Source organism: Tupaia chinensis, unplaced genomic scaffold (genome assembly GCF_000334495.1).
Source record: "Tupaia chinensis unplaced genomic scaffold, TupChi_1.0 Scaffold141861_1, whole genome shotgun sequence".
Classification (NCBI taxonomy): Eukaryota; Metazoa; Chordata; class Mammalia; order Scandentia; family Tupaiidae; genus Tupaia; species Tupaia belangeri.
In genome coordinates this window covers 250,385-265,226 of record NW_006201718.1, presented here as the reverse complement: position 1 = coordinate 265,226, position 14,842 = coordinate 250,385, and the positions used below count along the sequence as shown (strand labels likewise).

General features: G+C 38.9%; 1 pseudogene; it reads right to left on the bottom strand.

Annotated features, from left to right (window-relative positions):
- LOC102472379 (phosphoglycerate mutase 1-like) overlaps positions 1 to 14,842 on the bottom strand; it is a 35,966-nt pseudogene that overhangs the window by 20,484 nt on the left and 640 nt on the right.

The following is a 14,842-nucleotide window of genomic DNA, read 5'->3' as shown; positions in this document are numbered from 1 at the left end:
TTCTCTGGTGCCCATTTCTGCCTTAGTCCATTTATACTACTATAATAAAGTACCCGAGACCCAGTAATTTATAAAGAACAGTTTGGGAACTTGGGCAGTTTAAGATCAGAGATCTGGCATTTGTATTTCTTGCTGCATCTGCATGTGATGGAAGGGCAAAAAGAAAACAAACACTCCTCTGGTGAAACAGTAGAAGAAATGGAATCCACTGCTCGAGCATGTTTATAACGGCCCATGAGGGTGGCTCCTTCATGATTTAATTGCCTCTTAAAAGCCCTACCTTTTCATACTATTACATTGGTGATTTAGTTTCAACATATGAATTTTAGGGGGCACATTCAGACCACAGCAGTCACCCATGGTCATTGACTTAATCAGCTATATGTATGTAATGAAATTTAAAATCCCCCAAACCGTAAAGTTCAGATAGTTTCTGGGTTGGCAAGTACATGGAGGTGCTCAGAGAGTGGTATGCCTGAAGTGAGTAAGGAAACTCTGTTCCCTTTCTCACACACCTTGCCCTATACATATATTTAGCTATTCCTGACTTGTATCCTTTGTAGTAAGCTAGTAATAGTAAACTTTTCCTGAGTTCTGTGTTTGTAGGAAGTCCTGGTTTATAGTCAGTCAAAAGGTCAAGTGGCCCAGGACTTGCAATTGGCACTGTAAGTCAGAACAGTTTCGGGACCAGCAGTCAGCGTAATGGCTATGTCGCTGGACTCCCAGGTAGTCAACCACGGTTCGAGTCCTGGACCCGGCAGCTTAAACTCATGCTGGGTGCATGTGCGTGCGTGTCCAAGATTCCAAGAGCAGAATGGAGGAGAAGGGATTGCGGCTTGGTCATCCCCTCTGGGGGGTGATTTCTCACTTTCTGTCTCTCTGTCTCTGTCTTTCTCGTGAGCGCACGCGCCCTATAGCAAAAACCTCTCCCACAAAAAAAGAACAATTTCATGGGGTGGGGTCCTTATGTGATCTGTTGCTAACTCCAGGTTTAGGTGTCAGAACTGAATTGGATTATTAGCACCCAGCTGGTGTCAGAATTTGTTGGCACAGGAAAAACTCTACATTATTTGGTGCCAGAAGTATTCTCGGTGAAAACAAGACAGAAAGATGCAAATGGCCAGAGGCTTGTTTTCTCACTTTTTCCTCAACTTTTTCCTTTCATTCTATGGGACTCAGGGAGGGATGGACTTTAGTTTGTTGGCTTTTACTGGAAAATGTACAGCAACCTGGTGTTCTCTCTTTCTCCCCCCTTTCTCTCTCTCTCTCTCTCCCCACAGCCTTCCATTTTGAAATTATTTTCAAACTTTAAAAATATGAAGAAATAATGAAGACAGTGCTGGTGGAAATTTAAAATGGAGCAGCTGCTTATGAAAAGTCAGTCCCTCAAAAAGTTGATTACTGAAGGCCAGCAGATGACATGGTGATTAAGGTGGCAGAATCCCACTAAGCTGACAACATGGCTTTAGTCCTGGACCAGCAGCATGCCCAAAATCCTGAAAGGAGGAGATGGAGGAAAAGGGGTTGTGGCATGATCCTTCCTCATGGGGGTACTTTATCATTCCCCTCCCCAACCCCCGTTTGTCTCCAGTAAGCACATGTACCCTCTGGAAAATTAAAAATTAAATGCACATACATGCATATTCCTATTCACAAACAGCACAAGTGCCATCATCTGAAGAATGATAAAATATGTTATATCTATAAAGTGAAATATACATCCATAAAAGGAATGGAATACTGGCTCATGCTACGATGTGGATGAACCCGAAAAACATGATGCTAACTGAAAGAAGCTAGTCACAGAAGTCCACATATTGTATTATTCCATTTATATGAAATGTCCAGAATAGGCAACTCTTTAGAGTCAGTAGTTGAGAGGTTGACAGGGCCTAGGGGTAGAAGAGTGACTACTAACTAATGGGTTTCTCTTTGAGGTGAGGAAAATGTTGTTGAATTCATATTCTGATGATGATAGCACAATTTTGTGAATATACTAAAAACCATTAAATTGTATACTACAAACAGATGCATTTCACAGTGTGTGAATTTTATCTTTTTTTTTTAAGAAAAATATTATTATTATTTAATTTGACCAGAGAGAGAGAGAGAAGGGGAAAGTGAGAAAGCAAGCCGCCAGTTCCAGAACTCAAACCATGGTTGGCCATGTAGGAGTCCAGCATCTCAACCACCACACCACCGGCTGGCCCCATGAATGATATCTTAAAAATAATGTCAAGATTGCCCACATACTTTTCATCAACTTTCTGGGTGTTAATATCTTAGGTATCTATAATTATAAAAATCAGTAAATTAATGTTGATATGATACGATACTAAAAGCTAGTTCTTATTCAGATTTCACCTTGTCTCACTATTGTCCTATTTCCGGTTTAAGAGCCAATCTATGATCCCCATATAGTTGTCATGTCTCTAGTCCCCTTTACTCTAGAACCGTTTTTTAGTCTTCCTTTACTTTTTATGACTTTCACACATTTGAAAAGTACAGGTCAGTTATCTTGCAAATGTCCCTTAATTTGGACTTCTCTCATTGTTTCTTCTGCTTATATTTGTGTTGCACATGTTTGTCAAGAATACTGCAGAAGTTATGTGTCATTAGTGCATCTTATCAGGAGACACACTATGTCAATTTTTCTCACTGGTAATGCTAACTTTCATCATTTGGTTAAGTTGTTGTCTGTTCATACTTTTTTCATTTATAAAAATTTTCCTTTTCTCACCATTCTGTACTTCTATTTTCCCTCAAATCCCACACATAGACAACTATGTTTAATATGTATCATTTAAGTTCCATATATTCTTGGAACCAGCAGTTAACGTAATGGCTATGTTGCTGGACTCCCACGTAGTCGATCGTGGTTCGAGTCCCGGACCCGGTGGCTTAAACTCACGCCGGGAGCGTGTGTGTGCATGCCCAAGATCCTGAGAGGAGAATGAAGGAGAAGGGATTGCGGCGTGGCCATCCCCTCTGGGGGAGTGATTTCTCGCTTTCTATCTCTCTGTCTCTCTCTGTCTGTCTGGCGAGCACACGCACTCTATAGTAAAAACCTCTCCAAAAAGAAAAAAAAAATGAAATAATGGCAATATCATGATGACTTTTACAATTACAGCTTAGCTTTGTGGGCTGACCTCATGGCCTAGTGGTTAAGGAAGTAGGATCCCACATGGTTGACTGTGTGGTTCAAATCCCAGCCCTTGTGGCTTGAAAATCACTCTAGGTATGTGTGCCCAAAATCTTGATAGGATGTAGAACTGGAAGAAAAAGGATTTTGGCATGACCATGCCCCATTGGGGTGTTTTCTCTATCTCCCTCTTTGTCTGTCTGTCTGGCAAACACACCAGATCCCTGAAAAATTAAAAAAGAAATGATAGGTCTTCTGGTTAAGTAAGTTTCTGTAAGTGGAATTATATAATATGTCATCTTTTGCATTTGCCTTAGCTCAAAGAATATTTGCAAGATTTGTCTACATCATGTGTATCTGTAGTTTATTCATTTTCATTCCTGCAATTTAATCCATGTTAGCAAACATTTCATTGTTTCCAGTTGTGTAGTTCTGTTTGTTTTTGTTTTGTTTTTAGTTTTGCTATTGGGAGTGTGCACTTGCCAGAGAGAGACAAAGAAAGAAAGAGGGAAAGTGAGAAATCACCCTCTGGGGGGTATGGCCATGCCACAGTCCCTTCTCCTCCATTCTTATCTCAGAATTTTGGGCACAAACACACACACTTGCCTGGTGTGATTTTCAAGACTCCAGGCCCTGGACTTGAACAGCACAGTTAGCCATGTGGGATCCAGTTGCCTTAACCTCCACACCATCTGCTGCCCTTCCAGTTGTGTACTTTTATGAATTATCTTGCTATTAATAGTCTTTCACTTATAGCCTGATGGCACATGTCCACTCATTTTTTTTTTCAGGTATGCACCTAGAAGTAGAAATGTTGGGTCACAGCAAATGGTTAATTCAGCATTAGTAGATAATGTCAAGTAGTTTTATTAACATCCCACCAACTCTGTATGGGAATTATTGTGGCTTCACATCCTCACCAACATTTAGTATTGTACAATTTTTAGAAATTTTTTTTAGTTTTATTACCATAGGGTGCCTGTGCTTGCCAGAGAGAGAAGGAAAGTGAGAAATCACCCTTCCCCCCAGGCAGGATGACCATGCCACAATCCTTCCTCTTCCATTCTCCTCTCTGTATTTTTGGCAGGTACACACATGCACTCAGTGTGAGTTTTGAGTGGCCAGATCCAGGACTTGAACTGTGATCAACCATGTAGGAGTCCAGTGCCTTAATCACCACATCACCTACTTACCCCAACTCTTTTGTGCTAGGTATGTGGTAACATCTTATGTTGTATTTAATTTAATGACTAATGAGGCTTTTTAGTTATCGGTCATTAGATATACACTTTTGTGATTTGCCTGTTCAACTGTCTTGCCCATTTTTTATTGGGTTGGGTTGCTAGTTAACTTGCAGGATTTATTCATATATTTTGAATATAAGCTAGCCGTTTGTTATTTTATTGTTATTGTTATTGTTATTTTCTCAATGGTTTCAATTATCAAAAATTTTAAATGTTAGTGTAATCTTCTCTATCAAACTTGGTTTTAATAATAATTGCTATTTTTAAGTGCCCTGTTAAATCATCCCATACTCAAAAAATTTTATTCTTTTGCCTTTTACATTTAAATCTAAAATTTTCCTGGGCTTGAATTTTGTAAATGGGATATACTAGACATAAAATTTCATTTTTTAATATAAGAAGTTACAATTTATTCAACATTGTTGAAAAGACTCTCTCTACTGTTCTGCAATACAACTTATATAATAAAACAAATATTCATGGATGTGAATATTTCTGGCGTATCTATTTGATTTTATTGGTCTATTTGAGTATTCTTGTGCCAATACCACACTGTCTTTTTTTTTTTTTTGGAGAGATTTTCACTGTAGGGCGCGTGCGCTCGCCAGACAGACACAGAGAGAGAGAGAGACATAGAGACAGAAAGCGAGAAATCACCCCCCAGGGGGGATGGTCACGCCGCAATCCCTTCTCCTCCATTCTCCTCTCGGGATCTTGGGCACGCACGCACACGCGCCCGGCGTGAGTTTTAAGCCACCGGGTCCGGGACACGAACCACAGTCGACTACGTGGGAGTCCAGCGACATAGCCATTACGCTAACTGCTGGTTCCCCACACTGTCTTTTTCACCATAGTTATTAAAGCATAAAGTCTGATATCCACTAGAGTCGTTACTCTTTGATATTGCTTTTTATATTTTAGGCCTTTTGCATATGTGTTAGAAATTTTAGAATTTGGGGGTGGTATGGTGGTTAAGGCTCTGGACTCCCCACATGGCTGACCATGGTTTGAGTCTTGGACCTGGTGGCTTGCTTTCTCATTTTCCTCATCTCTCTCTATCTCTCTCTGGTGAGCACAAGTGCCCTATATAAAAATTAAAAAAAAAATACAATGAAATAAGTAATTCTTTAAAAAGAGAAATTTTAGAATTCATTGTCAGTTTTGACAAAAAAGTTAAGATTTTATTAACTATAGTTAACTAGTATTAGGAGAATTGATACTTATATTTTACTGAGTCCTCTGATACAAAATTAGTGGTATTTCTCCATTAGTTTAAGCATCTAATTTCTCAGTATTGAATAGTTTTCTGCATTGAGTTCTTGTGTTACATACATTAGACTCAGTCGTAGGTATTTGATCTTTTGTGATACTATTATAAGTGGTGTCTTAACATTTCATTTTGTAGTGGGTTGTTCTGGCACATAAAAATAGTCTTTATTTAAAAGTTTTTGGTATAGGACATGTGCACTCTCTGGAGGAAAAGAGAGGGAGAGAGAAAGCATCCCCAGGGAAGATGGCCGTGCCACAGTTTCCTCTCCTCCATTCTCCTTTTAAGATTTTGGGCACACATGCACATGCCCACAGTGATTTTTTAAGCCTCCAGGTCTGGAACTCAAACTGCACAACCATGTGGGATCCAGTGCCTTAACTACCATGTCCCCTGCTGGGCCTGTGTAGTTGTTTTTTTGACTTTGTATTTAGCAATTTTGCTAAACGTATTTGTTAATTCTAAGAGTAACTATAGATTCTTTTGGACTTTTCTATGTATATAAATATATCTGTAAATAAGTTTTCTTTATTCCTATCTAATCTTTGATAGTTCTTATTTATTTTTATTTTATTTCACATCACTCCTTTATTATATAATCTAAAAACAAGGACTCTGTACAATTATGTTATGTTCAAAATTAATACTGGGTCCACATCGGCAGGACCGCACAACTGGAACATAATTAGAAATCAGACACAGTATGGAACCAGCAGGTGGTGTGGTGGTTAAGGACACTCCCACATGGCTGACCATGGTCCAAGTTTTGGACCCAGTGACTTGTTTTCTCACTTCCTCCCCCACCCCCACCCCCCTCTGTGTTTCTCTCTGGTCTAATGAGTGAATGAATAAATAAAATAATTCTTTTTTTTTAAAAAAGAGTTAAAAGAAATCAGATACAGTGAAAGATACTTGGACACAATCAAAAGGCATTTTCTGCCACAAAGCAAGGTGAGAGAGGAATTCTAAAATACACAGCAAGTTGAACCCCTGCCTTTTAGAAGTCCAAGAGCTTATCCCATATTTGTATGAAGAATGGCTTATTTTCTGATGACTACAGGTGGGACTATTTCAGTCACCACCTGAAACTCCAGAAGAGTTTTTTTTTATTGTACTAAATATACAATTTTTTGTAAAAGTAAATGAAACACCTGAATTCAGGATTGATCCCAGCCTTCTGGGGACAACTCTTTTGGGTCAGGAAGGAAATCATTCTTTGTTTTATTTATTTATTTTTTAGTTACCATGCAGGTTATATCATCTTCCACTGGGATGTCTAGAGCCCCCCAGTCAGTGATCTTTCTACAGGAGTGTACAGGACTGGCCCTGGGGAACACAAATAGACTCTCTCACTTGTTCTCCTCATTGGTCATGCCTTAACATGGTTCCTCTCCAACCCTACTTAAGAATGTCCTTCATAAACAAAGCACTAGTAAAAACCCAAGTGACTATCTCTCAACTCTTAAACAAGAATAACCTTCCTTAAGCTTGGACGGAGAACCTATACTCTAGAGATGCCATTCTAGACTCTTTGAAGGGAGTGGATGCAGAAGACAAAGTGGGTAATGAAAATAAAAGCACTTGTCCCCATCTGTACCTTCAATTTCAGATGCCTTCAGCTGTGGTGAGATATGTGCAGGGAAGCATTGCAAGAGGGTGGGCAGGGAGAAGACTCCTTGGGACAGTAGTTTGCTTGTTCACCTTCTCTTCTTAGCCTTGCCCTGGGCAGCCATGGACTTCCACGACTTTATGCACTCTGTCTCTTCATCCCCTAGAAATGCATGGACTTGATGGGTTTCAAGTTCTTGTCCAATGCAAAGACAACAGTGATGCCAGTCAGCAAGTCCAGCTCCAAATAGCCTCTTCAGAGACATTCTCCAGATGCTTGACAATGCCTTGAAAGCTGTTGTCATGGGATGAATCAACACCCCTTTCCCCTTCTTGATCTGGGGAACTATTTCTTCATTCCATAAAGGCAAAGCTGTGGCAATCATGTCCTTTAGACTCTCACTGGAGGGAAGCTGATCTTCAGTAAGGTCTGCACACCTGTGACTTGACTGCTGTTGCTGTAGAAGGGATAGTTGAGCTCCACCAGGAGTGATAGAACATCATAGGAGCACCTCCAGATCTTTTCCTAGGCCTCACCATGCTTGGAAGCAGTTTTTGCTTTATTAAAATCAATGAGGGGACCAGCAAGTGGCATGGTAGTTAAGGCACTGGACACTCCCACATGGCCGACCATGGTTCAAGGCCTAGACCTGGTGGCTTGCTTTCTCACTTTCCCTCTCTCTTTGTCTCTCTCTGGTCAAAATAAAATAAATGAATGAATAAATAAATTTTTTTAAAAAGCCAATGAGACCCCCATAGTACCGCTCATTGTGCTGCCAAGTGCTCACTGTTGGCAGTCACATCTGGTCAATGGCACTGTCCAGAAGGTTCAGATTGCTCTTTTCTGCAAAGAGGTTAATCAAATGTCAAATTCGTAGCCAGTATCTTGCAGTGCCAACCTGCCATGTTTTGCCGCCTCTGGGCATGCCTAAATCAGGTGTATGTCGCAAAAGCCCCAGAAACAGTTCATGTTTCAAGCATGCTCGCTGTGCCAGATGAGCACTGGTTTTTAGGCAACCATAGTGGTGGGATACTGGGAGCATATGAATATGAAATGTTCAGCTTTTTGAGCCAGCTATCTTTCCCTTGGCATAATGTTTTTGTTGTTGTTTTGCTTTGTTTTGTTTTCAGATTTTTGACATAGGGTGTGTGCACTTGACAGAGAGAGAGAAACTGAGAAATCATCCCCCTGAGGAATGGCTATGCACAATTCCTTCTCCTCCATTCTCCTCTCGGGATTTTGGGCATGCACGCACATGCACCAGCATGTTTTCCAAGCCACCAGGTTGAGGGCTTGAACCACAGAGTCAGCCATGTAGGATCCAGCCACCTTAACCACCATGCCACCTGCTGGCTCCTGGCATAATGTTTTTGAGATTCATCCATATTGTGTGTATCAGCAAGGATGTACTGAATTATTTATAACATTCTTTACAGTGAGGTACAACTCTAAGGAAAAACATGCTGGTTAAAAATCAGGCAACAGACAATTCCCTGAATTCACAAAGATAATCTTAACATAGCCAATGAAAGAAGAATTTGTAATTTCCATATAGAGAACTATGGGAGATTTATAATTTGAAAAATATCTGTTAAAATCAATTATTGGCCAAGATAGAGATAGGTAAAATTGTACTTAACAATAGCTTATTAGGAAGAGATAGAAAAAGAATATTTTACTCACACACTGAGTTCTTGTAAGACCATAGTACTGCACTGTGCATAAAGAAATAAGACTTCGAAAAACAAAAATTAAAAAAAAAAATTAAAAAAGGTGTTTAAAAGTGAAGACATTGTAAAGTCACTGATTTGGAAATTTATAGGCTTTAGAAAGTTCTTGATTTAGCCTTTTAAAAAAAATCATTCCAAAGAAAGACTCAGCTGTATCATTTTGGACTTTTTCTCTGTTTTCTAGTTTTGTACAATGAGTAATACTAAATATATAAATTAAAACCTGTGGAGACAACTGTCTAGCAAATAATTGGTGGATTTGTATTTAAACCTGCTTGCATGTAAAATTGTTGAATCTACATTTAGTTTCCACATTCAATGTTATTATCAATATGTATGTACTTATCCATTTTTTCTAGTTGTTTGGTGTTCTCTTATTTCTATTTGTTTCTCTTTAGCTTTCCTGGTGTAGTAATCCCTTAAGTATTTTCTGAAGAGCAGGTTTCATTTTGGTTAATTCTTTCAGCATTTATTTATCTGGGAATGATTTTATTCTTCCTCATTTGAAGGATAATCTTGCTAGGTATAGTACCCTTGGCTGATATTGCTTTTTTTTCAGAGTTTTAAAAATGTCTTTCCATTCTTTTCTGTCTGCATTGTTTCAGCTGAGAGATCTGATTGATGTTAGTCTAATAGGGTATCCTTTCTAAGTAACTTGGCATTTCTCTCTTGTCATATTTTGAATTTTTTGTCTTTGATTTTTGCCAATTTGTCTGTGATGTGCCTTGAAGAGAATCTTCTTATGTTAGATCTATTTGGTGTCCTTTTTTATTAATTTATTTATTTTACAAACTTTCACTGAAAATCACCACAGCATATCATGTGTGGTGTGACTTTCAAGCCACAATAAATTGTAAAGTGGCTTAATCATCAATTTTTTGTTTCTTGTATATTTCTCACCCCCTGCTATTTCTCATCCTCCTCCCACCCTGTCTCTGGTTGCTTTCAATTCCTTTATTCTTTCCCACATTGTATTGATTCACAAAACATCTTAATTAATCTAAATACTTTCAATGATAAGTCCAGCTGATATATAGATATCTGTGAACAAAAGTTCAAAAGTTCACTTTAGGCATGAAATTCTGTGGATAGAATGAATATACTATAAAATAGCACATAACTGAAGTTATATAGCTTACTGTGGTTACTAAATAGGTATTTTAAAATACATTTTTTAATTTCAAGAAAGGCAGTTTTAGCTTTAATAAATCAAAATCAAAAATTCTTAGGAGAACTTTGCTTAATACTTAAAGCCAGGAAACAGGTTAGGATTCTGTCCAAATACATGGGCCTGTCCACAACTCAAGAGAAGATGAAACTTCTTAACACTGGAAAACAAAGCATAGAAGGTCAGTACTGTTTTAGTCAAAAGTCATAAAATTGTGTTTCACCAGTTCAAACCCATGTACTTTATCTTCTGTTATGATTCAATCTTTCCATTTAACTTCTGGAAGATAACATCCTACTCTAGAATTGTCCCTACCATTAAGCTGGCCATTTTCTTAGCTGATTTACAACTCTTATTTCTGTGTGTCTGACTTTAGTTTTCCTGGGATAGCACTCTCTTCAGAACTTGGAGAGCTGGTCTGGTGTTGGTAAATTCTTTCAGGTTTTGTTTATCTGATAATGTTCTTGTATTCTCTTCCCATATGAAGGATAATCTTGCCGGATATAGTATTCTTGGTTGAAATTTTTTCTCACTCAACACTTTGAATATATTTTCCCATTCTTTCCTTGCTCACATTGTTTCCAATGAGAGGTTCACAGTTAGCCTGATGTGATATTCTTTGTAGGTAACTTGACCTTTCTTTCTTGCCAGTCTGAGTATCTTGTCTCTGTGGTTTTGGTCTTTTTGGCTATAATGTGTCTTGTAGAAGATCTTCTTGGGTTGATTCTAGATGGGGTCCTTTGTATTTCTTGGATCTGGATCTTTGAATGCCTCTCTAGGTTTGAAAAACTTTCTTCCAGGATTTCATGGAATAGATTATAAATTCCCTTATTAGTTTCTTCACCTTCTGGGATACTGATTATCCTCATGTTTGGACATTTAATGGCATCTAATATTTTTCATATATTATTCTTATTTTGGGGGGCTATTTTCTCAGTCTTCATGGTGGCTTTTTCTAGTACAGTGATTCTGTCTCCAACATCTGAGATTCGACTTTCTGTATGATCTAATCTGCTTTTAATAGTTTTAAGGGAGATTTTGACTTCCTGTATTATAGCCTTCATCTTTAACAGTTTCATTTAATTTTTTTATGCTGTGTATTTCCTCTTTCAGATCATGCAAGAACTTCCTCACCTCCTGGAACTCATCAGCTTTTTTCTTCTGGTGTTCATTATCTCTCTTCTCCTCTATCTCTGTTAGTTTTGTCATTATAGATACTCCAAATTCTTTATCAGACATTTCCATGAGTTCCATTGTACTGTCTGTGAATGAAGAAGAGTTATTCTTTTATATTGAGAGTGAGATTTTTGGCTATAATGTGTCTTGTAGAAGATCTTCTTGGGTTGATTCTAGATGGGGTCCTTTGTATTTCTTGGATCTGGATCTTTGAATGCCTCTCTAGGTTTGAAAAACTTTCTTCCAGGATTTCATGGAATAGATTATAAATTCCCTTATTAGTTTCTTCACCTTCTGGGATACTGATTATCCTCATGTTTGGACATTTAATGGCATCTAATATTTTTCATATATTATTCTTATTTTGGGGGGCTATTTTCTCAGTCTTCATGGTGGCTTTTTCTAGTACAGTGATTCTGTCTCCAACATCTGAGATTCGACTTTCTGTATGATCTAATCTGCTTTTAATAGTTTTAAGGGAGATTTTGACTTCCTGTATTATAGCCTTCATCTTTAACAGTTTCATTTAATTTTTTTATGCTGTGTATTTCCTCTTTCAGATCATGCAAGAACTTCCTCACCTCCTGGAACTCATCAGCTTTTTTCTTCTGGTGTTCATTATCTCTCTTCTCCTCTATCTCTGTTAGTTTTGTCATTATAGATACTCCAAATTCTTTATCAGACATTTCCATGAGTTCCATTGTACTGTCTGTGAATGAAGAAGAGTTATTCTTTTATATTGAGAGTGAGATATTTTCTTGGTTTTGCATATTTTTTGTGCCCCTGTGGTGATTTCTAATTATCTGATGAGTTATTTGTTTCTTCCTAATTTCTAGAAGATCAATCTGATTGATCAGAGGCACACAGGAGGATGTTGTCTTCAAACTCTTTGGTATTGCATTCTTCTCACTTTGTGTCAAAGATTCAGTGGGAGTTGAAAATGAGAACCCAAATCGTATTGGGATTTTGGCAGCTTTTCACTTAGACTCGTCTAGATACTCAGTGAGTGGAGGCTGAGCAGCAAAGTGATGAGGTAAAAGAAAAAGGATAAGAAAACAGAGAAAGAGAGAAAAAAAAGAGAAAAACAAAAAGAGCAAGAAAACAAAACATTATTTATTAATTTTAAAAAACAAAAAGTGAAAAACCGCACGGCACACTCTCATGGTGGACTCAGTCTTCTTCTGGCCTGCCCACTCCATTTGGCTAGATGGGAGGTGGAAAGGAGAGGGTATTATTACCAAGATCAAGTAGGATTTCAGGACCAGCAGTTAGCTTAATGGCTATGTCCCTGGACTCCCATGTAGTCGACTGCAATTTGAGTCTTGGACCTAGTGTCTTAAACTCACAATGGGCGCATGTGCATGCATGCCCAAGATCCCAAGAGGAGAATGGGCGAGAAGGGATTGTGGCATGGCCATCCCCCCTGGGGGGTGATTTCTCTATTTCTATCTCTCTGTCTCTCTCTGTCTTTCTGTTGAGTGCATGTGCCCTATAGCAAAACCTCTCAAAAAAAAAGGGGGGGGGGTGATTTCAAAGCCAAGAAAAAACTCTACCTTAATTTTTTTTTAGAAAAAGAAAAATTAAAATAATGAAGAGGCAGAGACAGAGATACAGAAAGAGACAGAGAGAAAGATACAGGGTCTCTACCAGGGTAAATTCTCAGCAGAACATCTTAATTGCCCTATTTTCTGAAATGACTAGATCTCAGTTCTCATGGTGGACTCAGTCCTCTTCTGGCCTGCCCACTCTGTTTGCCAAGGTAAATTCTCAGCAGAACATGTTCATTGCCTTATCTCTGGTGTCCTTTTTTTTAAAAATCTTCTGGATTTGGATATCCATATGCCTTCCTAAATTTGGATTAATTTCAGCTAATATAATGAAAGATGTTTCCTATGTCTTTACCTGTCTCTTCGCCTTCTGGAATACCTATTATGTGGCTATTTGGCCATTTAATAGTGTCTAGGAATTCCTGTATATTGTCGTCATTTTTAGGGTTTATTCTTCTATTCTTTTCTGTTGCTTGGATTAAATCAGAGGTTCTGTCTTCAAGGTCAGAGTTTCTTCTGTGTGATCTAATCTGCTGTAGATACTTTCAAGGGAGGTTTTGATTTCCTGCAACATATTCTTTATCTCCAGAAGTTCTGTTTGATTCATTTTCATTGGGTCTGTCTCCTTATGGAGTTCCTCCTTCATGTCATGGAAGGATTTATCATGTCCTGCAACTGGTTTTCTGTTTTCTCTTGCATCTCTTTGATTGTTACAAGGAATATTCTGAATTCCTTTACAGACTTCTGTGTTTCTCTAGTGTTTTATTCATTGCTGATGAGGAGTGATGATCTTTTGAAGGGGAGGTATTTCCTGACTTTCTCCTATTTCTTTGGGCTCTGCTTTGATTTTTAGTTATCTGGTGGTATTCCTACTTTTTTGGAGTATATTTCTGTAGCTGTGTGCTTCTGCACTTCTTCATGGTATCTGTAAGCTCTGTGCCATTTCCTTTACTATGGATAGGAGTATGGAATCTGAAATAGGAGTTCAGGGTTTAGGTATTTAGAGGGGGGGCTTTCTCTTCTTTTACTTCTAAGAGAGTTATGGGGAAAGAATTGTTCTAGAATCTCCTCTTTTCAGATGTTTGGCTCTTGTATAGCCAAACCTAGCAACCCAGATGGGTGGAGGTTGCTCTGACAGGTAGAACGTAAGGTGATAGACCTTAATGGGCTGGAGAGCCCCTTCTCTGCCACATCAGACTGGGCAGGGGTCCCTGCTGATGAGCTTGAGCCAAGCGACTTGACTTGGGCCTGCCTGTTGGTCCTGGATGGAGGATGGGGGGAATGACATCAGCATATGTGGGGCAGAAACTCCTACCTTCTATCTCTGGGATTGCAGGGTGTCCCTGTTGCTTCTTCATTCTCTGGAATTACAAGAACCAGATATTCTGTGAAGGATGGAGAACCCCCTCCTCTACCACAGCAGTCTGGGCAAGGGTGTCTGCTGATAAGCTCAAGTTGAGCAGCTTGGCTTGAGCCTGCCTATTGGTCCTTCTATTTTTGGGATTACAGGGTCTCCCTGTTGCTCCTTCTCTTCCTCCTCATGGTTGGGTTTTGAGAGTGCTTTATATATTCTGAGGAAAGACCCTTTATTAGATACTCATTTTACTAATATTTTCTCACAGTCTGTTACATGCTTTTTTTTCTTTTTTAAACTTGCCAAAAGGCACATGCACTCACAGGAGACACACACACACACACACACACACACACACACACACACACACAAATGAGAGAGAGAGAGAGAGAGATAAAGCACCTCCCTTAGGAGATGGTCATGCAGCAATCCCTTCTCCTCCATCTCTTTCTCTTTCTGGGATTTTTGGCCATGCATGCACATGAACCTGGGATGTTTTTCAAGGTCCAGAACTTGAACCATGCAGTCAACCATGTGGGATTCAGCTAGATCCAGCCACCTTAATGACCACACCACTGGATGGCCCAGCCTTTTTTTCTCTTAGT